The sequence below is a fragment of the Haliotis asinina genome, chromosome 14, assembly GCF_037392515.1.
Source record: "Haliotis asinina isolate JCU_RB_2024 chromosome 14, JCU_Hal_asi_v2, whole genome shotgun sequence".
Classification (NCBI taxonomy): Eukaryota; Metazoa; Mollusca; class Gastropoda; order Lepetellida; family Haliotidae; genus Haliotis; species Haliotis asinina.
Window position 1 is genome coordinate 6,505,762 of NC_090293.1, and position 22,820 is coordinate 6,528,581.

Sequence of the window (22,820 nt, forward strand, 5' to 3'; positions counted from 1 at the left end):
TGTGCAATGGCGACGTTTCCGTGTAGATAGTTACACCGTTTTCAGACATGCAAGAAGTTGATCATTCATAAAGAGTCCTAAGTCGGAGTCCTTGCGGATCAATGAGTGAATAACGTGCAGCAAATTGTAGCTACAGTGGTGCTTACTACCTAAATGTGGCAGGAAAGCTCAAAGTCATGCGGGCTTTAGACGTTTACAACTACGGGGACGAAACCAATGATCACTTTTACAATCACCAATCCTCAAATATCTTTATACTATATTCGTAAACTGCTTCTCATAGTTTAAGCCGCTTTTAGACTGTTTCAACAACAAGGGACACCAGAAATGGACTTCTGACATTGAACCACAATCGAAACCTGGTCTTCAACCCTAGACGGTTTCTTACAAGCAAATAAACAGATTCTCTCTACAACGTCAAAATGTCTGATCCTTATACATGTATTAAAAATGAGTATTGCTTAATATCACATTTCAAAACATGATGTTTTAAGGAAATACTTCCTTTTTGTTATTTTTTACCTGAACATTTCTGGTAAAGTATACACCTAAATATTAATCAAATGTTGGTATTTCGAAAAGATCTCCTATAGAAAACACTTTTCATTTTTGAACAGCTGTTTTCATACACAAATACTTTTAATTTAGCTCTGATTACCGTTTATATTCTTTCATCATATCACATATCAAACTCAAGTGACGGAAAATATAACAGCCTAGCTTGAGAATATGCTATGATTACGTCGTACACACACCTTCACATTCCCACTTTTTTTTCGTTTTCTACTTATACCGTTTAATGTTGAAAGACTCTATAGTGTATTTCTCTGCACTGACCCTTATTTGTCATCAACGGGTGAATATTCCCCTCTAAAACCATCTTGTTTTTCATTTATCTCATCCAAAATTCCTGCAGTATGTACTTTAAGACTGACCTGCAATTGTTCATGTTATTTCAATAACCCTGTTTGTGTTCATTTAACAATTATACCCGCCGGCCATGATTCTGGATATTTATTTTCTTTATGATGATGTTAAAAATAAGTTCAAAGAATAGTAGTAATAGATGAACGAATTATACCATCTTCGAAGTCAGCATCTGAGAATGAAAACTTTTTTGATATAATTATGTGTGTCCACTACCATGGATATATTTTAAAGTAGTGTTGAATGTACTAATGTGTTTCACCTAAGTATACTATTTCTAACCTAAATGGTTGATAACTATTAAATACACAGTTTCTAAAACGTTGTTTATATATTTTAAAATTCGGTTTTTGTACACTTAATAACATACATGCAGTAATAATAATTTAAAAAAAACATTTACAACAAAATTCCCACTCATTAAAAGTATATTCAAAATTGAGCATACAATCTTTGCAGATGAAAAACCCACAAGATCAAATAATCAAATTTATTTATATAAAATCACACAAAGAATGGCGATCATTCTCAGTACACTCAGTTATGTGATCTTGCACAAAAAATATTCATCCCACTTCAAGTATTAAAGCCAGTGCATACACAGATATCCAATGCACCCCGATGGGCCTCTACATCGGTTACCGAAGGATGTTATAATATGTTATTATTGTGTAATGACAATGGACACAAGAAATTGGACATCTCGTGTTAAGAACTTCTTATTCGCTGTTGGCTATAGTGTGTTAATATCCGCAAATATAGGCCATCACATGCAAGATTCGTCTCACCATTTGGTGAATCAAAGTGGTAGATATAAAGATGTTAAAAAAGAAGAAAGTATATGTGAACTTTGTAATTAAAATGAAAAAAAAAATGAAAATGAATATCATTATTTTTCTCATCTGTTCGTATTATTCACTATGTTGTAAATACATGAAAAGGTATTACTACGTCCATCCAAACAACATGAAATTCTCCACTCTTATTAGCAGTGAAAATCTTAATATATTACAAAATCTATATATAGTACAAAATCTTGGCATGTTCAATCCAACGCAACGTCATGTAGAGCAAAATTTTCATTGTAATGTAAATAAATTTATTTATGTAATTGGTGGCATGTGGCCCTGTGCCTAGAGCTCCGGTCTCAATCAGGTAAAGCAACGATGGGTGCGGACAGTGCTTGTGTGGGTGACAGCTTGACCCCTGACAGTTTTTAGGACTTCAGCCCTGCCCACAACGAAGCACATGACACATGCGGTCTCGCCTTAGGCAAGTGAGCTTGTTCAACACTGCCTGTGTTCACTAAACAGAAAATGGGTCCCCGGTGAGATAAGTCATGTGACCATTAACCTTTTAGCGCCTCACGGGCAGATTGGGTTATATGGCGTTATACTCAGATTGTAGCGCTTTGAGCATGCCCATCCGTGGTGTGAAACTAACTTTTTGAGCGCATTACAAATGCCCTTTTAAAATTATGTAATTCCCAGTATTACAATCTTCAGTGCGAAATAAAGATTGATTGATTTAACGCTTGTATAGGAGATTGAGTAAGTTGATTGGAGGCCAGTTAGGTAACATACAGGGATTGAATAGAGCTTGACATGAAGCCAGTTGAATGTTCGTGCAATGGTGGACTGATGTACATAGCCTGTATGACATGTCGCCTATAACTGTGGAGAATGATATGCTATTCACAAGAAATGTAGTTATGAGTTATAGACGATTACTTTATCAGGTGATGGCAGTCTATGGAGATGTAGTAGCCTTCATCTCTGTTGATGGCGGGGGCTTTCTTCTTGACATATACTGCTTCCAAAAGTTTACTAATGTTATACTCTGGATTCTTCCTACGGCTTTGATGTTGTCACAGAGTTTTGGTTAGGTTGCGCTTTGATGTAGTCGTCAATGGCTGATTTGGAATCGTTAGCAGATGAAGAGCACTCCCTTCCTGATGCCCACCTTTCCCCACCACGTAATTGAAGTCTTACATCAGCATTATTTATAGCGCAAACAACTCATCCCCAATCCATTGTAATAACAGCTTATGTATATATTCTTTCTATTTGGTTTTCGTGCATCGCATGCTTGTTAACAGAATCTTTGTCGAAACGTCGCCTTCACAGAACAAATAGACGTTGTATAGCCATAAAAATTGTCATCATTCATCATCAAATCAAATTCTAAAAATGACCATCAACGAAGATATCGAGATAGTTGATTCCAGATGACATTTACATATTTATCTGGGTGGAATGTTTGAAATTATTAAACTGTATGAGGGGTTGATTAGGTGTTACAGGTCAGGTGAGGCGGCATTACTGAATGACATGACACAAGGAAGAAACGCAGAAATTGGATACAAATCGATCTGTCATCATCATCTACGCATCAGAAAACGCTTGCACTCCGGTTGCCGTTGCACTTTATTATATTCAGACTAGAATTATCAAGGTATTTACAGGGAGCTTTATCTGAGGGGTTGATTATATGACCTAATCCGTCAAATTTTGAACAGTCCGCAGTGACGATCCGTCGAATCATACATTAGTGGTTCTGTATTAATCATCGAATTTCAGACAGTGTTAACACTCGAGGAGCTTTCACAATTCTGTTTGTCTGCTTGTTTAGGTTGACGCAATTAATCAACAGGTGCCCCTTGGTGTGCATAAATGTGTGTATTCATTGCCAAGAAAGTTTATGTCCATTGTCCCATCAGATAGCAGTCAAGTCTCATGTCACGCTCTGTTGCGTCTGTTGGCAAGTCATCTGACGACAGGAAATGAGACATGGCAGTGTAGACTTCCGGGTTGAAGACACACATTAGTTCCTCTTTCAAATATGTTTACATAAATGTTTTCTTACGAAAGCCACTATGTCACCAAACAGCCTACAACATACAAACATTTCGTCTTCATACCTACTTCTAATTTGAGAAGCCGTTGAAACGTTGAAACGTTTTCTAAATCTAAATCATTGCTAAAGCATTACGATTCTTTAATTCCAACAATATTGGAAGAATTATAAAAAAGCATTTTTAAGATCAAGAGTGAAAATATTTATCAGAGATATCAGCACGTCTTTTAATCTCGTTATCCATAATGCCCCAGTTGGAACCAGGGTGTCCGTGGCCTCTTCCACAGAGTATTGCTAAAGTTGAAGTCATCGAAACGTGAATAGGAACGGTCCCAACACTCAGGTCACTTTGTAGAACTCGGTCTACAACCTATAGTTATACTGCAAGACGTGTTGGGTAATAAGTGTGGGTCAAGGGGAACACTTTTTATGACTAGGCAACTTCTCCATTGCAATAGATGTGATATTTCGGAGTAGATGGCTACATCGTTTTCAAGCAAGTGTTCCATAGCATTGTGCGCAAGGAGAATACAATATGCATGAATGAGTGAGTATATATAGATATATAGCGGGGGTCTGTGTTTAATCGAGTCCCGGCCAGACAATTCAGTGATCAACAGCATAAGCACCGATCTGCGCAACTGGGAACCGATGACATGTCAGCCAAGTCAACGAGCCTAACCGCCTGATCCTGTTAGTCGCCTCTTATAACAAGCATGGTCAGTTCTAACCTGGACCTTCACAGGTTGAATACTTACATGAAGGATATTTTAGTTTATACAATTGGAGAGACTGATGTACAGAGTGATGACATTACTGATAGTTGTTGTGAATACAGAATAAAGCTGTTGTGAATATAGAATGTAGCTATGAAGCCTGATGGACACAGGGCAGGGGTGGGAAGGGATGCGGTTTCAGGTTGATTGCCTCTAGATGATGTTGATGGCGATCCAAAGAATGGACCTGTGAAGGTCCCAAGGTAGAATAGGCCTTCAGCAACCCATGCTTGCCATAAAAAGCGACTCAGCTTGTCGTAAGAGGCGACTAACGGGATCGGGTGGTCAGACTTGCTGACTTGGTTGACAAATGTTCCCAATTGCGCAGATCGATGCTCATGCGTTTGATCACTGGATGATCTGGTCCAGACTCGATTATTTACAGACCGCCGCCTTATAGCTGGAATGTTTCTGAGTGCGGCGTAAAACTAAACTCACTCACTCATTCACTCCAAAGAATGGTATGGTATCATGTATATCAACAAATAGATCCAACCTCCTCAGCTGTGTTTTAGAGTGGGTGAGTGAGTGAGTGAGTGAGTGAGCGGGTCCTGTGCTTTAGATGTTAGAATATGGGACAGAGAGAATCGGAACTAAGGTTTATTAATATGGCAGCAATAATAAGTTAAATGGTAATAAATTAAAAACCTACAGATTGTTTTGACAAGAAATATCTACTCCACCATGTGCGAGAATGCCAATTTCAAGAATATTAGTAGCATTAATGAGGTGTGGAAACTGAAGGAGATAGATACACCCAGGCTATTACTCCCTTAAATGAGAGACTGTGTATATTGACTGTACGTGACTGTGTCAAGTTGAAAATGAGAATCATTTTCTGCTGGAATGTTCACATTACAGTGACTTAAGAAACCTAAATATAACTTCATGCAACAAAAGTACGGACTCTTAAGCACAGCTGGACAACCCGGGGAAATTAATCTGGCTTATAAACACTGAACATATACAATATGAGCATACAGCTTATGTATTAACGATACATTAATTCATTCGAACTTTTGAATTCAGTATTGTAATTTTCATGGAAATAAAATATATGGTAGCTTTCCTGGGGGCTGAGAAAGTCCAGGAATGGAAACCCACAGTCACGCTTTTCTTCTACTGCGAGGATGTTGGGCATTTAGGTGCTTGATAATTCGGAGGGGTCATCTAGAGGTGTGATGGGAGAAGTGAGGACGGTCTGGCCTTCTAATTCTGTCAAGTAGATCTCGATGATGATCTTGTCAGCCTAGACAGGCTGAAACAGGTGGAAATAATGCGGGAATGATGATGTGTACTGTGAGGTAGTGTGTCGAGATCAGCATGCACGTCTTCTACTCTTCTCATGATTGCTGGACCTCTGGTCTGGAAACATTAGTGAATAGATCAACTACATCATAACAGATCAGTTTACCAGGATATATGATGGTGATGATCATGGTGCAGACTTCAGTGGAGTCCTTTATTAAGGATTTAGCTGATCTACCGTGTGGGACGTGAAGCGGTCGAGGTGATGGGCATTATCGTAGCGGACTGTGGAGCACAGGGACTTGTATCGCGTAGAAACTATAGAAACTATAGAAGGACATATAGGTGTATAGACCCTACCCTAGCACTATATAAAAGGAAAGGGATGTAACGAAGAAACCATCCCCTCCTCGATCAAAGTTACATGTCACCACGTAAAAATATTTTTAAGGCCCCGTCGAGGCCAACGGATCGAAAGCCAGACGATTTCAATGAAAAATGAGCTATAAATGGTCACAATCGGATCACTATTTCAAAAGTTATACGCCACGAATCACAGCTACCTCCGCAATTTCACGCCAAAATCATGGATCACCAAATACGGCGAACACTCACCTTTTAAATTCGTTTATTGATTCCAGCCACGTTGACAGCACCAGCGTTCGGCTTGATTCGATCGGCTGCGGCATTCCGTGGGTCGGAAATTTATTGCAACATCTACAGGTCATTTTCTCGACAGTAAGCAAGCATTTTCATCAAAATCGCTGGCAGTCATACTCACTTGTCGGCCATAAGTGACCTTGACATTCCAGTGATCTGAGGAAATCCACACAAACAGACCCGGCCATCCCATTGGTTGAAATATACAGTGGGAATGGCCAGTCGGATGGCCCGAGTCTGTTTGTGCGGAGTCTGTTTTGATCGAGGAGAGGGTGGTTTCTTTGTTACATCTCTCTCCTTTTATATAGTGCTAAGGTAGGGTCTGTACACCTATATGTCCTTGGCCCTTGTGGACTTTGATGGTCACTCTGGCGTAGGTTGGTCTCGGATGGGGAACTGTGTAGAGTTGGACCTGCAACAAAATCAGTAGATTTTTTATGATAAACTCATTTCCAGCGATTGGAAAAACTGTTCCCCTTCATTATATCAGCTTCTAAATGTCACTTAAAGTAAATTAGTAGCCTGGGTCATTTGGGTAATGTCCTCGTGCCTGACTGCGAGGTTCGTTGCTCATAATATCAATCACTTGTTTGTCTCGTAAGAATTTGTGTGTATATTTTAGGATTGTGTGTATATATTTAAATAAAAACAGAATGCCGTTTTCTCCAACATGTTTCAACTTCATCTTCAAGGACATTGTGGCAGTTACAGTATGACGCTATTACATATATATTATGACGTCACAATAGGGACAAAGTTCCAGAGTGACAAGGTTTGTATTCTTATATTCTTCTGGAAGAGAGTACAGTGATAATGCTGAAGTTACTTTAAATGACTGGTGCAGTGAACGTTAGACTGTGATATATGCCGCAATGTGCCAAATGAGGTTATGCGACAAACGCGACATTAAGATACGTGTCTCAGTAGGTGCACGATCAGGGTGTACAGTTCTCTGCTTTCACTTTGGAGATGTCCATGAATGTCTCAGACTCCATCTCTATGGGAGACTTACATGACAGCAGACTCGCGGTCAGGTCATAGTCTGCTTTGGCGTGCAGTTTGGCACGACACTCTGTTGGTGAAACACGTGATTTTACGCCTTAGTTCCTCTCCAAAGTCCTCTATACTGGTACTGTATGTGGTGAATCAGGATATCACCATGTGTCATGCACATTTGAGATCGTCCACACGCAGCTCCTGGTCGCCATGCAGCACAAATGTTCACTGCGAATCTGGTAGTAATCTTCACAGAAGAACACACATTTGGAACCTTCCCCCCATGTGAGGCCGTGTTGGCCTGGGTCCGCAGTTAGCCTGTGCTTCCATGCTTCCATTTCACACAAACTTTCTCCTTTACTTTCCTTTTCTATAATTTTAAGCCATAAATGAATCGTCAACAACAATTCTTACAAGATGATCTAGGTCCATATTTTGAAAGTGCTTTTTATATGTCCTGGAAAAAATGAACTAGATGCAGCACAGTTGTATCGTTGAAGAGAGAGTCTTGTCAAAAACAGCTTCTTTGGAAGGGGGTGGTTTGCACAATGACAAAGATGCCCCAAGAACAAGTTTCGTGTCTTTATGCTGGCTTATATTGTGAGCCAACCAAAGAGGGAATTTCCTTTTTCCGTTCTGGTGCGTCGAGTAAAGTATTTTGCTTTCCCCAAATCAAATTGTAACTGATCCAGATCGTTGATTTTTCCCAAAGGAGTCTGTTTTCTTCCAAGATACACTCCTAAGAATCACAGAAAGGTTTGTGTGATTTTGAGATTATTGGTTCGTGTAGCTGCGGCAGAAACAATACAATTTTTAATATCCTGTTTTGCGAAACGTCATTTTTAAATGATTTAAACAATTTCAGATTTCAAATTAAACCCGGAAATTACTTGTTCACTTGTTTTGGGGGCGCACATAGATGTTATTTAGTGGTGGTTCAGAGACATTTGAGAGCAAAGCGGTACATTAACGAAGTCCTTGCACGTCATATGCTTCCGACCATGAACTGACAGAAGGAACTGTTCCAGCATAACAACGATACCTTAATTACACCGAGCATCACGGCCTGCCGCGTCCTTGCCAATTCTAACGTCAATGGCTTGGCATGACCTTCCCGGTCACCTGATAGAGCACCTCTGGGATGAAGTCGATCGACGCCTACGTCAACGTCAAAACACACCTCGGACACTTGCTCCATCTCATTGCCGGTTTTGAAACAGGAAGTGATCTTTCAAAGTATGCATTATGGTATTAATGTGGAAAGAAGTTGTCGTGTGTTACTTCCTACAAATTAGGTGTTGATTTTTTATTTTTTTTTTTTTTTAGGTTTTAGCACTTCAAGTTGGAACGAACGTGTTGTTGATTATAAAGCCAAATGTTTATTATATCTGTTTCAAGATCTCTTGTCTATCTTAAAGCCATTACATTTCACTTATTGACACTAACGTTTTCCCGGGACTCTTGTATGGTGCAGAAATATGGGGTATTGACACCTAAGAGGAAATAGAATCTGTACACCTATTAGCATGTCAGCATTTTCTTGTAGTTAAAGGCACTACGCCAGACCATGCTGTTAGAGGTGAATGTGGGAGGTATCCTATATAAATACATATGAACATATGAAAATGCATTTAAACATTGTTTCAGTGACCGGTGGAAATCATTAAGTATGCCTGATTATAGAAAGTGTTGTGATATGCAAAATCAGACACTTACAAATGGAAAGAGGCTTCAAAACTGAAGATCCTCAATTTAAGTATTCATGTGTATCTGAATTTCTTGTCCAGTACAGATACTGGAAGATATAAGTAAACCCATTGTAAGCAGAGCACATGCTGTGTTTGTAAACAGGGTTGCGTCCAGAGTAAATTCCATTGTTTGCTAGTTTGGCAGTTGTATGGTGGTTCCCGGAGACAGTTCTTACCGACTAAATACTCTGTAAACCCTACATTTCAAACGTTCAACATAATGAGTGAGTGAGTTGAGCCGCATTCAGCAATATTCCGGCTATATGGCGGCGGTCTGTAAATAACAGCATGAGCATCGATCTGCGCAATTAAGAACCGATTCCATCACTGAATTGTCTGGTCCAGACTCGATTATTTACAGACCGCCGCCATATAGCTGGAATATTGCTAAGTGCGGCGTAATACTTAACTCACCCATTCACTCACCCAATAAGGTGAATGAATGAGATGTTATCTTATTTCGAAACACAGCAGCAAAGACCGCTGTTGTGTTCGCGTATTCTTTGTCCAGAAACCCTTTGCCATTTAGATTACAAGAAATAATTGCTCTTAAATTTACGCAATGAATTCTTCTAAAAAATGGTTTATGCGTTTGGGCTTTCTAAAGAGTGTGTTTATTGCCCACGATTTGGCATACATTTTGCTTTGGGGATTACACTTTCTTAGTAAAGTACAGATTTTAGTACTTTTTCACATCTTGCATTCATTCGTGAGCTTGCCACGGGCTATGTGTGATAGTGGTGAAATAGGCTGACAGGCTGTGGTTGATGTTTTGCCACTTCGGACTGAGTTGGGCTGACTCGATTTATTCATTACACGCCTATGTAATATTACCAAACGTTGCTCTTACACACGAGTTGGTTACCTACATGCTTCAGATCCCGGGTAGGCCAGCAGGTAATAATGAAAATGAATTATGGAATATAAAAACAAAAAAGCATAGTTTTGACCAAATGTGAATGAAAATTAATGTCTAACAATGATATAAAGAGATACCTATGACCGGATACTATATGTCACCGTAGAAGAGACAGTGTCTTGACGCGAATGGTTGTGTTTGACATCTGTATGAGAACGTATCGCATTGCTCTCAGCTCACGGCGTGTGACGTGTCCGGCAGGATGTGACTCCGTTTTCACTTCGTTTTTTCTTAAATAACTTATTAAGGCTCCCTAATTAACAATGTTTATTCACGTTGAAACATCGAAGGATATAGTGAGAAGATGGTCATATTTGGTGCAGTTGCGTCTAATCCCTTTATCTTTTGAACAACACAATATATTACTAACAAAAAGTATGGGAACACCCTGAAATTTGATTGTCATATATAAACTAACACGTGGTAAAGTAAATGCAACTTTCTCTGTGCTTGATTAATGGACACTTTAGACGAAAAGTTGGAACAGTGAAGCAACTGATTGAATATTCGTTGAGTTTGGGGATGTTCCCGTACTTTTTGTGTTTAAAACAAGATATATTTTGTGAAAGTGGGTGTTTGCGAATGGCATTGCAGACACCACCTGTTTGGATATAGTTTAAAGCTCTTCCAGCACCGCACTTCACCTCACCTCACATAATATTTACATATATATATATATATATATAAGTACATGACAATGAGCCATTAATGCTGACTGTAGACTTAAAGCTTGTCCCAGTGAACAACGGGTGAAGGTTTATGAATATACAACTTTTTATGATAATGAGAGGAGACTTTTCGGTGTACCTGCTAACTCCGTTGACAAAAAGTGACACCTCGAACGTAAGCCTATTTCTGGTGTCGTCGTGATTTCCCCCGTCGTGATATTGCCGGAATATAGCTAAAAGCGGCGTAAAACTAAACTCACACACTCACAGTGTTTGGGACAATTTTACAACCCACTGATATATAGATATCCCATCAAAAGTTTATACTCACTTAAAACACTCACTATAATATATGTGTGTGGTTACATCGAAAAATTGATTTCTCCGCTAACCTCGGGGAACCAACTGTAGACTGCGCAGGATCACGCATCGCATTGCTAAAAAGCATGTGCACATATCGTGCGTGAGAACATGTAAAGCTTTGTTAAGAATTTTCACTCATTGAACTCATGACAATGATCCTTTCTATGTTGGAAATTTGTTTTACAATACATCAGTTCATGTGTAAATAGTACCTTTAAACAGCATGGAATATGTTTTGCAAGATTCAATTGCCTGATGTAATTTTTTCCTTGATTTTTTTATTGATGCATTTTTTCTCAGTAACGTATATTCCTTTCTATAAATACAGTACTAGATCAGCAGTATCAAATACATACCATAAAAAACACTGCACACTGCTATGTTATACGGCGAGCCTACCCTATTTGATGAATAAAATATATTCCAGTTCGTACACAAGCACATTGCAAAAAGAAACCAAAAATAGATTCTTAACAATATTTTCAATGTAACTTTGCCTGGTGCAATCGCTCTTTAGATATATGCCTGGGTGTTTATGGCTTTCGACTTCTTGGTAGGTCATCTTATCAGTTTTGTGTTTACGAGAGAGATTGACTGTTCCAGTTTTATCTGGGTTGAAGGTAACTTGCCACTTGTCTGCCCAGCTAGATATTGGTCCAAACCGTCGTTCAGACAGGATGCGGCAATGTCGTGATCATCTGCAATTACATAAACTGAAGTGTCGTCAGCATATAAGCGTATGTGACTTTTTATGTCATCTACTATATCATTTATGGATGCAATAAAAAGTAAGGGTCCCAGCATGAAACTTTGTGCGACGCCAGCAAGTACAGGTTAATAATCGGAACAGTATCCATAAACAAGTTCAAAAGAGATTCCCTAATGCCGTTGTTAATAATGAGAAATGATATCTTTGTGCCGTACCTTATCAAATGCTTTACTAATGTCACAAAACCAAACCTGACCTCTTTACTCCACCAGTCCTTTTGCGATAAAATCATGCAAAAAAGCTGACTGTTTACCGCTAAACTGGTTAAAATATCATTGTCTTTATAGTAAATAAAACACGTTTAAAAGCACAATTTTCGAAAACAGTTCGTTAAAGCGACCTGTACTATTTTCTTCACATATTTGGATCTCTCTTTATGAAGAGGCATGTCTGACGCTTTCTCCCAAACAACGTCTTTTTTAAAGAGCAGGGTAAATAAATTTGTTTTTAAAGGACCTAAACGTTTTCACCACGACTCTCATGGTGTATGGAAAGCGAAATAGTTAATTACACATATCACTAGGAAGGTGGTGAAACTTCATCTGACCTCTTCACAGAAACTTACACGCAAATCATCATCTGCAGAATCTGCAAGATCACCAACATTAGCTGACGTTGCAAGAGAAATGCCAACACCTCTACCAGTTTGTCAAGCAACTCACTGATAAAATGTTAAATAGAACTGGAGACAGTAAACATCATTGTTTTAAACCCCAATTGACATCGATCAGCGTAAAGAATACCATTAATACGCACACTGCATTCCTATGAAGACTGGAGTGATATAACATATTTCCCATTTACACCACTGTAATCCATTGTCTTCCTCGACATACCTCGGTTTATGCTATCATACACTTTGTGTAAATCAAGCAGAAACGGTGTCACCTGGAATACATTTTTCTAGTTTTCATAACAAAACTAACACAGTATATATAATTCGCTGTGGATTAACGCTTCTGGAACACCTTTCGCATGTTACAAAATAGTCTGGACACACAGAATTAATAAGGATAAAACTTTTATGACAGTAATAATCCGAAGGATCTTAAGTACATCACTTTAGTATGGCGTTGATAATGCCTTTAAACCATACTGGAGGGTTCTCCCTTGTATTGAAACCTACGTTTGAATGTTATGTATAGCCACAATACCATTTTATGGCTGAAGACATTCCAGTGGAATACCGTCGACACCAGGAACCTTGTCACAGTGGCCATCAACCGCTCCAGTTACACAACGAGTACCTTTGACGTCAAACAGCACATGCATCAGCAGTCTCACTGTCACACTCAAAGTCTTACTCTCAATGCTGACGTCATCATTCAACAGTTCACAATAATCATTGACTTACCTAACACATCACCCAGATAAATTTCCATCCTCTAAAACAACCCTCACAGGAATCAACCCGTGAAGATCCGGGTAAGAACCCATGCTTGTCGTAAGAGGCGAATAACGGACTCAGATGTTGCGTAGGTCGATGCCCGTGCTGTAGATCACTGGATTGTCTGGTCCAAACTAAATTACTTACTTACAGTCGCTATATAATTGGAATATTGCTGAGTGCGTCGTAAAACTAAACTCACTACTTTTCAATAATGTATTGTTTTAAAGGTGTGCTGTACGCGACGTTCAACCACAAACCAACGAACCAATCTGATATTAATCTGCTATCGTTTCTTCCCACCGACGGTAATCTTATCATCAGTGTTTCAAAATGCTCTATCGTCGCCCTCAACTTTTCTTTCTTCGCTTGAATATCAGTGTTTAGCAGCTTGCACTCCTTTCTCAAACGGTTTACGGTTGTTTTTCACAAAATGTTTTCGAAACACGTTGTCATTATCTGGACGTGTACCTTTACACAACTTACTCCTATCTCCCCAACTCGTCCCACAAGACGTGCTAGGCATCACTCCACTATGGCTTTCTCACATGGCTCTTATTATTGCTGTCACTACCAAAACAACATGATGCGGTGGTTTTATAATGCATCTTTCGTATGAATATTTTCGTCAGATTCTTTGTAACTAAACGTAGGTCACTCTATGACTGTGTCGACGCCCCGAGTTGAAAAATGATGTCGTTTAAGATGTCAAAACGTCAGGGGTGTATGTGAAGTACTAAAGCGTGTTACATAAACCGTATTCGTTTTAGTATCTGAGACCTGATAACAGTGGCCTCACACTAGCGCAGGGACGGTCGACTGTGATACCCGGGACTGGTGGGTAATGAGTTGGATCCGGGTGCCCGTATCAGTACGAGCAGTTATGAGCATGTGGGAGCTGATGAGTGGTCCTGTGGTTAAAGTGTTGGCTCGTCACGCAGAGAGCCCGAGTTCGATTCTCCACATGGGTACGATATGTGAAGCCTATTGCTGGTGTCTCTAGCCATGATATTGCTGGAATGTTGTTAAAAGCCAAAACTCATTCACTCACTATGACCGTGTGACTAATAGATGCTATGCTATGTAACTGAAACTCTTCCATGATTAAAACCGACATCTGTCCAATCCGGCAAGTTGGCAACACCGACGTAAAATTTCAGTTCTATCTGTGACTAGTAAATTTATCATCAGCTCTACAATATGTCACGTTGTCCTAACTGGATTATTTCCGCTGTATTGTCTTTTGGGGAATTTAAACACTGACGGTCACTTCTTTTGAATACACGTAGTTAGCATATTACAAATGTCGAATTTTAGCTTCTGGACTGAAGAATATATTGCCATTTCTTGCAATGAACATAACGGGAATACGGACTGGGTCGGGTAATAGAGCGTGGGAAATTTGAACTCAGTCACCAATCAGTATATCTCACATAACCAATAATCTGCGTATTCAACTGCGGTAACATTGTCTTGGGCGCTGTGGGCAAATACAGATACATAATACACTGGAAGCTGTCATACCCGGCATCTGTCCAATCCGGCAAGCTGTGAACTGTATTAGGGCTCTTGTTTTTGTTATCACTAAATGCAAAGCCATGGGCGGTATGTCATACAGTGAATTCAGTAAAATAATTCAGTTCCGTTATTAGTTACGCTGCAACTATTTGGGAACTACAGAATAATCATACATAACCACAATCCTGAATAGGGCACGGAAGTAGGTTTTAGGAGTTAGCAAGTACACACCTAAAGCTGCTGCTTATGGTGGCATGGGTTAAGTTCTTGAGAGGCATTTAGAAGCTGGACTAATGTGAATACATGACACGTTTTATGGATAACAAGTTCTTTTTATTCTTTATCGCGACATTCAGAGCTAATCAGGTGCATGATGAAACGCCGGTAAAGAATAAAAAAGAGTTATTATACATAAAAAGTGTCATGGAGACATGGGTTGGTTACCCCTGAATGTTTTACAATGGGAGGTTTATTTCAGCGGCATAGACTAGTGAATATGAACAATGGCCGTGTAAACAAAAATGTATTTTTCTGGTATTAAACAGGTAAATCCAGGAGCTGTATGACTGGGAACTATATACAGTCCACTCCTTTTCTATCGTAACAAATTGCTGAATTATACAGTGTTCATTGTTTTGTTTCTCGTGATATCATTAAAACTCTATTACAGTTATATGACAGATTAGTTCGCGAAACTTGAATAATGCTTGTAAACTTCGGTCGTATCCCGAGTTTAAATCCAGGGCCTAGATTTTCGAAGTTTTTTTAGCGCGAAGGTTTGTCGCAAGTGTCATACATTGACATTACCTACGACTATCTTAGCGCTAAGAGAGCTTCGAAAATCTAGGCCCACATCCAGTTAAGGTATGGATGTGTATGTAACTGTGACAAGTGCATTAACTAACTAGGATGCGGTGTGTGAAGACAACCACCCCATCAGTCATCACATATCACGCCTCAGCAAGACCAAAGCCGGCATCGATGTCACCTTCTCCAACGGCAAGACCATCAAGACCCACCTAAAAGCCAATGGTAAAGGACCCAGCTATCAACACCGTAACCCGAGAGGATGCATATACCAGATCCCTTGAAACTGTGGCGACTTATACATTGGAGAAACGCTGAGACCAATCAACACCAGAATGAATGAACACCAGACCTCCGTCAGCAAACTCGACCAGAAATCGGCCATCTCTGAACACATTCTCAAGAACCCTGGACATTCAATTCGATGGGAGGACACTAGGATACTATCTACCAACAACAACAACCCGCGCCAAAGGAAACTACAAGGGGTCATCGAGATCAGGAGACAGAAACCAGCAATCAACCGTGACCAAGGAGTGTACCTACCAAGTGCCTAGGACTTGTTGATAAATTAATCTCTTCTATCTGTGTACATTCCATCTATGTAATTCATTAGTGTTTATACATCCTTTATCATCATCCCTATCATGTACATCATCCCTAATCCTCATCCAATCATGTGTATGTCATCACCATTGGCTTCCATCCTTAATCTCCAATCATGTACATCGTCCTTAATCCCCATCTGTGTTATGTAAACATAATCTTACCACTGGCTTCCTCATTGTTATCATGACTGTCGGCTCCCTATCAGTGCCTGTTTATACTGGCTTCCAGCTTTTGTTAACTCATTCCACTTGTTACTTTGTTATTGTTTTACCTGTACATATAAATATAGCTCTGTACCCCATTCTCATTCACCTTATGGAGGAGTAAGCATTAACTCTGAAACGTTGTGTTCTCATAATAAAGAAGTTGATATCCATATAAATCTTCATTCGTATGAAGTTCACTTCTAAATGTCCCTCAAAGACTTGATAAAGCAATTGGACCATTCGTAAGTGATACCTGCGTGTAGCCATCGCGTTGCATTACGATTCCATCACAATGGACCAAGATGTCGGTTGGCAAGGTTGAGTGTGAGTAGCTCAGTTAGTTTCTTGCTGTCATGGCAATGTGGTCATCTAAAAGGACATCCTCGAGGCAACTCCTATCGGTCCTTCTTGGACAAATGTACAGACTTGTGTCACTCCTCAGCTTTTGTTACAACGACTCCTAAGTATGAAGATAGCTTGTTTGTGCCAGTTAGGGCAACCTTTAACTTTACTAGGCTAAAGGGGCTGACAATCCCCTCAATTTGGGGAATTAGCTAATGCGAGCCAACCTAGAAACAAGAAAGCTGGGAGTTCCTTGGGTTTATTCAAGTAAGTGTGCCTGAGATGGAAGAAGCCAGGATTTTATAGCCCACAGCTCTACCCGTTTGTCGTTATCAAGTTTCTCTGATGTTGGAGTTTTCCATATGCATTATTTACCTTATGACACGGCTTACTATACGAGGTAGGTGGTAAGGAGATGATTACTTTACAAAACTTGATTTTCATTATTGTATAGCCATGGTCAGCTTGTGTCAGCTGCTAATGCAAATATCTGTCAGTCCGTGGTCATGGCATTTACGTCAAGACAAAGAGGATGGTACGATGGTAAAGTTTTGGTAGTATACATGCTCCTGCAGAGATGGGCCTAGGAATCAAAGCAGATTGAACATGAGCAGCATGGGACATCAAGACGAGTGCTGCCGAGAGAGTGCGTAGTTTGAAGAACATCCAGAAGACCAAACAGATAGAAAGGACTGATATACTGGTACTGCCGAGGACAATAATGGCATTTGTGTCAGACCAGGAGCTAGGGACAGCAATCTGACCATCTAGGAGGGGTTGCGCTAGATTCTGAAAGATGGTCTGATCATTTTTGGCACGCTCAGCAATTCACCCGAGACTTAAATGGGTATTCTTATCTTGTGCAAGTATATTGGAAATTTTGTGAGAGTAAATATGAAAATCTGGAATTTTAACTTGGATGGCCTTTTCGAAATGAGTGTCACTTGCAATGGTAGCAAGGGTGGAAGGATCAAAGAAATGCTGTAGGAGAGCAAGATTCAAAGGGTGCAAACGTGTCAGCTTATCACATGTGTTGTGACAGGTGCCAAAAGCTGCAGGATAATAAAATGGTTCTGTAGAAAGCGTACAAGAACGGGGAGTGCCAAGGACACGGAAGGTACAGCCAGGTACCATACGACGATGACGTGGGCATGTTATCGAGAGAAACGGTATTTGGTAGACCAGGACATGGGAAGGATCAACGGGAATAAGTTGCGATGGTTGGGTCTGAGTTAGGTATCTCAAATTACACATGAACTTGATATCACTTCTATCTTGGAAGAGAACAATTGCAAATGATGGATTTTTCGAAGCTTGAAGAGGAAAACGAAAGGGACAGTGAAGAGTGACTGGCCTGTACAAGACGATAGCTGAGAAGTGTCAAGTGTGGCACAGTGCTTAGAATCAAATGAGACAGTAAAACATATATGATGGGAGATCCAGGAGCTGAGTAGAATGAGATGATGTTTGATTGACTGGTACATGGAGGGAAAACATTTTGTAGAGAGGAGAAGGCTTGCTGAGAGAGGAAATAGCAAACTTGATGGACACGTAGATGCTTAGTTTGGTTCCAGCAAAAAAGAATTGAGCTTGTGCATAATAGAAGGAAGGATTTGTTTGCAGAAGATGAAATTCTCTGTATTTTTCAGACAAGAGATGTGATAGATGATGGATTGTTTGTTGTAAGACCTCAGGAGGGAGAAGGAGTGGTGACAGAAGACCTTGAACCAAATCTAATATGCCTGATTTCAGTTGATCCAATTGATGTTCAATATCATAGGCATGTCGTATTTGATCAGTTAGAAGAGTGGAAAGTACAACGAAGGTTGCCTGGATAGATTGGCTGTTTCTTCCAATGGTTTGTGTAACATATTGCATGGAGTAATGGTTGGCTTTGATACCTTGTAGTGCATTTGTGAACCGTTTGAAGAAAGAGAGGTGTTGAGAGTGCTGTTGGAGTGTGTTTATGACATTCATTTCATGCTTTGTGAGAGTGTAAATGTGCTGTGCAAGGATGTTGACATCATCTGTAGTTGCAATGCCAAACAGAGTCTTAGAAAAGGACCCAATAAAAGTTAAAAGTGCTCGTTTGGACCTTGAAGGAGATTTCAGTTTTGATTCCGGGATCAACCGTTTCATCTGTGCACGTGTGGTGTTGAGCTGTGAGATGCATTTAGTTTGCAGAGAAAGAAGGTGGGTTTGAATTTGTGGGATGAGAAGGCATTTGAGGTCGGGCATGTTGACAAGGAAGGGATGGTTGGGTTAGATGGTAGCCTAATCTCATACGTGTGAGGCCAGTATTCTCTTGCGAAATGTACTGGGGTTGATGGCTTAAACAGTACTCCATAATGTAGTCGCTGGATCGGTTTTTCAGCCAAGACAGGATTCACAAACAGCAGCAGTAACGATAGGATAGTGGCTCCCCTTGATGGACCTACGACAAAAACAAACCAAGAGACAAGTCAGATGGGATGACCATAATGCAGGAAAGTTGTGGCCACAACATTTCACAGAGTAGCACTTATAAAACACAAGGCAAATTGATTACCTGTAAGGATTGGTCAGAGCTCATCTATCTTGACCAAAGGCGACATATTGTCCGGAGGAATACCATGGAATATCACGACCTATGATTTTGCAAAATAGTTGTGTTTCCGTTTTCATCTGTGACCCGATCTGGTTCTGTAAATGTGGTAATCACTTATCAGTTCAGGACTAAGGCTAGAGGCTGGCTCCCAGGTACGCTGTGGGTAACCTTCCCATTCAATTAGGTAATGGGTTTCTCCTGATCTCCTTCTTGGTTTTGTGAATGCGTTTCACAGCATACAGTTGATCATCCTGTTGGGAAGATGATGTGTGAATGTTGTCTGGTGCATTATCAGGTGAAACGGACTGTTGGCTTGACATGTCTTGTGATGTGACAGGATTGTTTGGCTCCGAAAATGTTGAAGGAGTTGGAGTAACTGTTTGTGAAGTTTGTCTATGAGGATTGTCAGACTGGGAGTATGTTGACTCAGTAGGTGTTGCCAGATGCTGGGTGGGTTGTGACACTTGCATGCGTGGAGCGGGAGTTGTATAAGGCTTGAGTCCGTTGGCATGTTTGAAGAATTTATGTTCTTTGTTTGTGCTTGCATTGTATGTGTGGTTCAGAGCAATTGTAATGATTTTTGTAAGGCCATGTCCATTTCTTTGATAGTTTGGGAGAAAGGCCAATTTTGACAGTGGGATCAGTCATTAGAACCTGATCGCCTGAACAGAATAGGAAGGTTCCTTGGCTCTGGTATCCTGAAGACCCTTGCTTTTGTCCTGTGCAGCTTTGCCAAGAGTAGCTTTTGGCAGTGTCAAAGGGGAGATGCTTTTCCTTCCCAAACAGGAGGTAGTCTGGCGAATACCCAGTAGACTGACAAGGTACATTGCGCATGGCCATCATTACACATGGATTGAGTTTGGCCCAGTTGGTTTGATTAGGGACAGCGTATGTGTGGAGAGCCTGTTCTGTTACACTTTTCCTCCGTTGACACATCCCTTTTAGTTTGGGGATGATAGGACGAAGTGTAGTAGTGCTTGATATCCAAGAGTTCACAGAGGGCATTTACCAACTGGAAGTGAACTGCCTAACTCGGTCAGTAAGAAGTGTTCATGGGGCACCAACTTGTGAAAACACCTCATTAAGCAGGATTGATGCAACCTCAGGAGCTTCTTGAGCATTGGGAAGCCTTCAGTCCAGCGAGAGAAGGAATCAACGGCAAGGAGAACATACTTGTAACTTTCTTTAGTCTCAGGTGGTGGACCAAGGATGTCAACATGGACATCAGAGAATGTGTCTTCAATGGGAATAGGTACCATTGGAGCTGGCTTGCCACCTGTCCTTCTTTTGGATCGCTGACAGGCATCACAGGACTTGACATATTCTTCAACATCCTGGTATAAACCTAGCCAATAGTACCTAGTCAGTATTGTTTGACGTGTGGCATCTCGTCCAAAGTGGCAACCACCAGCTTTGGAATCATGATAAGCAAAAAGAAGTTCTTTGCGACAGCAAACAGGGACAGCTAGCTGTGTGACCATGGGAGGGCAGTTGTGTTTATGACCTCTATGTTTTGCAAGATAAAAATGGTACAGAATACCATCACGAATGACATACTCCTGGGAGAAGCCTGATTTGTAGACAAAATCTACAGATATAGAGGATGACATGTCATCTCTTTGTGTGTTTTCCGATGAAACATCATGTGATGGAAGTCTTGAATTGGCAATTTTCGAATGTGGTGTAGTTGTAGACTTTGTGTAATTTGTATGCTGTAGAGGATATGCTCTTTTGAGGATAGAGGTGATTTGTCTGAACATGCAGATACTAATTGACTGGAGGGACATGACATGACATATAAGGCTTTGGAGGATGTGGACGTCATGTTGCCTGGTTTTGAATTAGCATGTGGATAAAAGCTAAGGTGACATTTGAGCGTATAGAGCCCTTGCTGCCTGAGAAAGAATGTGCATATCAGAGAGTGGAGGCAGTCGAGAGCGTAGGCCTCATGTTGCCTGCGTTTCACTGAATAGTGTGTTGAGAAGAGACAGTCGAGGGTGTAGGCCTCTTGTTGCCTGCATTTGAATGAGTGGACTGTTGAGAGGAGGCAGTCGAGGGTGTAGGACTCATGTTGCCTGCATTTGAATGAGTGGACTGTTGAGAGGAGGCAGTCGAGGGTGTAGGCCTCATGTTGCCTTGGGGATGTGGAAATGACACTTGAAAGGGATGCTTGACTGGGGTGCGACATGTAAAGTTTGAGTGGGCAAGATTGGTGATGAAGCAGGAGGTCTTGTGAATGTGATGTGAAGAAGGAGTGTCAGAATCAGAAGTGTCAGAGAGGTCAAGGACAGATTGACAGAGGTCAATCTCTGAGGCAACAGCAATGACAGTTTTTGAAAATAGTGTGACATGGCTGTCACCTGCATTAAGTAATCTCATGCAAGCTGACTTGCATGTTTGTATTGAGACATTTGACACCTTGGAGTTGCATTTCATTTAGTGTTGGAATGGGTTCCAGGAGAAAACCTTGACCTTGCTGACAATGAAAAATTTTGATTGGAATGTCAGCTTGACAGTGTGGAGGAATAACAACAGATTTGGATGGTCTTACATAACCTTCATTGATTGATACCAGAGAGACAGACACAAGACCTTCATGTGTGTGTTAGTACTTTGAGGGTAGGTCTATGGTAACTTTGTTGGACTCAACGCCAGAACCATTGATGGAAAGCTGCCTTCAACAATTGTATATCCAGTTGTGTGGTTTCAGGTAGGTCTTGAAACCACATCTTTGCAGCCCCGTCCAGGTAGAAGGGCAGAATTCTACAGGATCTGTAGTCAGAGTGTCCATAGTGGATGTTGAAGTTGACAAAATCTGCCCACCCATCCTGCTGTCCATTGTACTTGGGGAGGTGTACTTGAGTCATTGCTGTTGGGTGCTGCTGAGTGTTCTCAGACGACCTGGCAGGGGACTGTGATGTCACGTCTGACCTCATCTCATATGAGGGTAAGATTCTTTATGGATAACAACTTCTTTATTACATATGATGCGACGTTTCGGTATGGATCCTTATACCGTTGTCAAGCAAGAGTGGAGTAATACATCACCGAACAGACTTATATACATGGACAGGGATAAAGTAATAACAACATGTAGGTATGAATCAAAGGTGGGGGATTAACAACAACCACAGTGGGTGGTGGTAATGATGAGACAATAAGAGGAAGCCAATAGTGGCTGTAGCTGTGACAAAGGATACATGGCTGATAGGGTAATTAGTAATGGTGGCTGGTGAGCTCTAATCTGCTATTTTTATGAGTTCATTGTATGCAGTTGGGATGAGATATCCCTGATCTCTGTTGATTGAGGGCTTGTGTCTCCTGATTTGAACTGCTTCTGCCAGTTTTCTTTGGGTGAAGTCCTTGTGGTTTTTGGATAATATCTCTACATTGTCCATAAAGTTGTTATCCATAAAGAATCTTACCCTCTTATC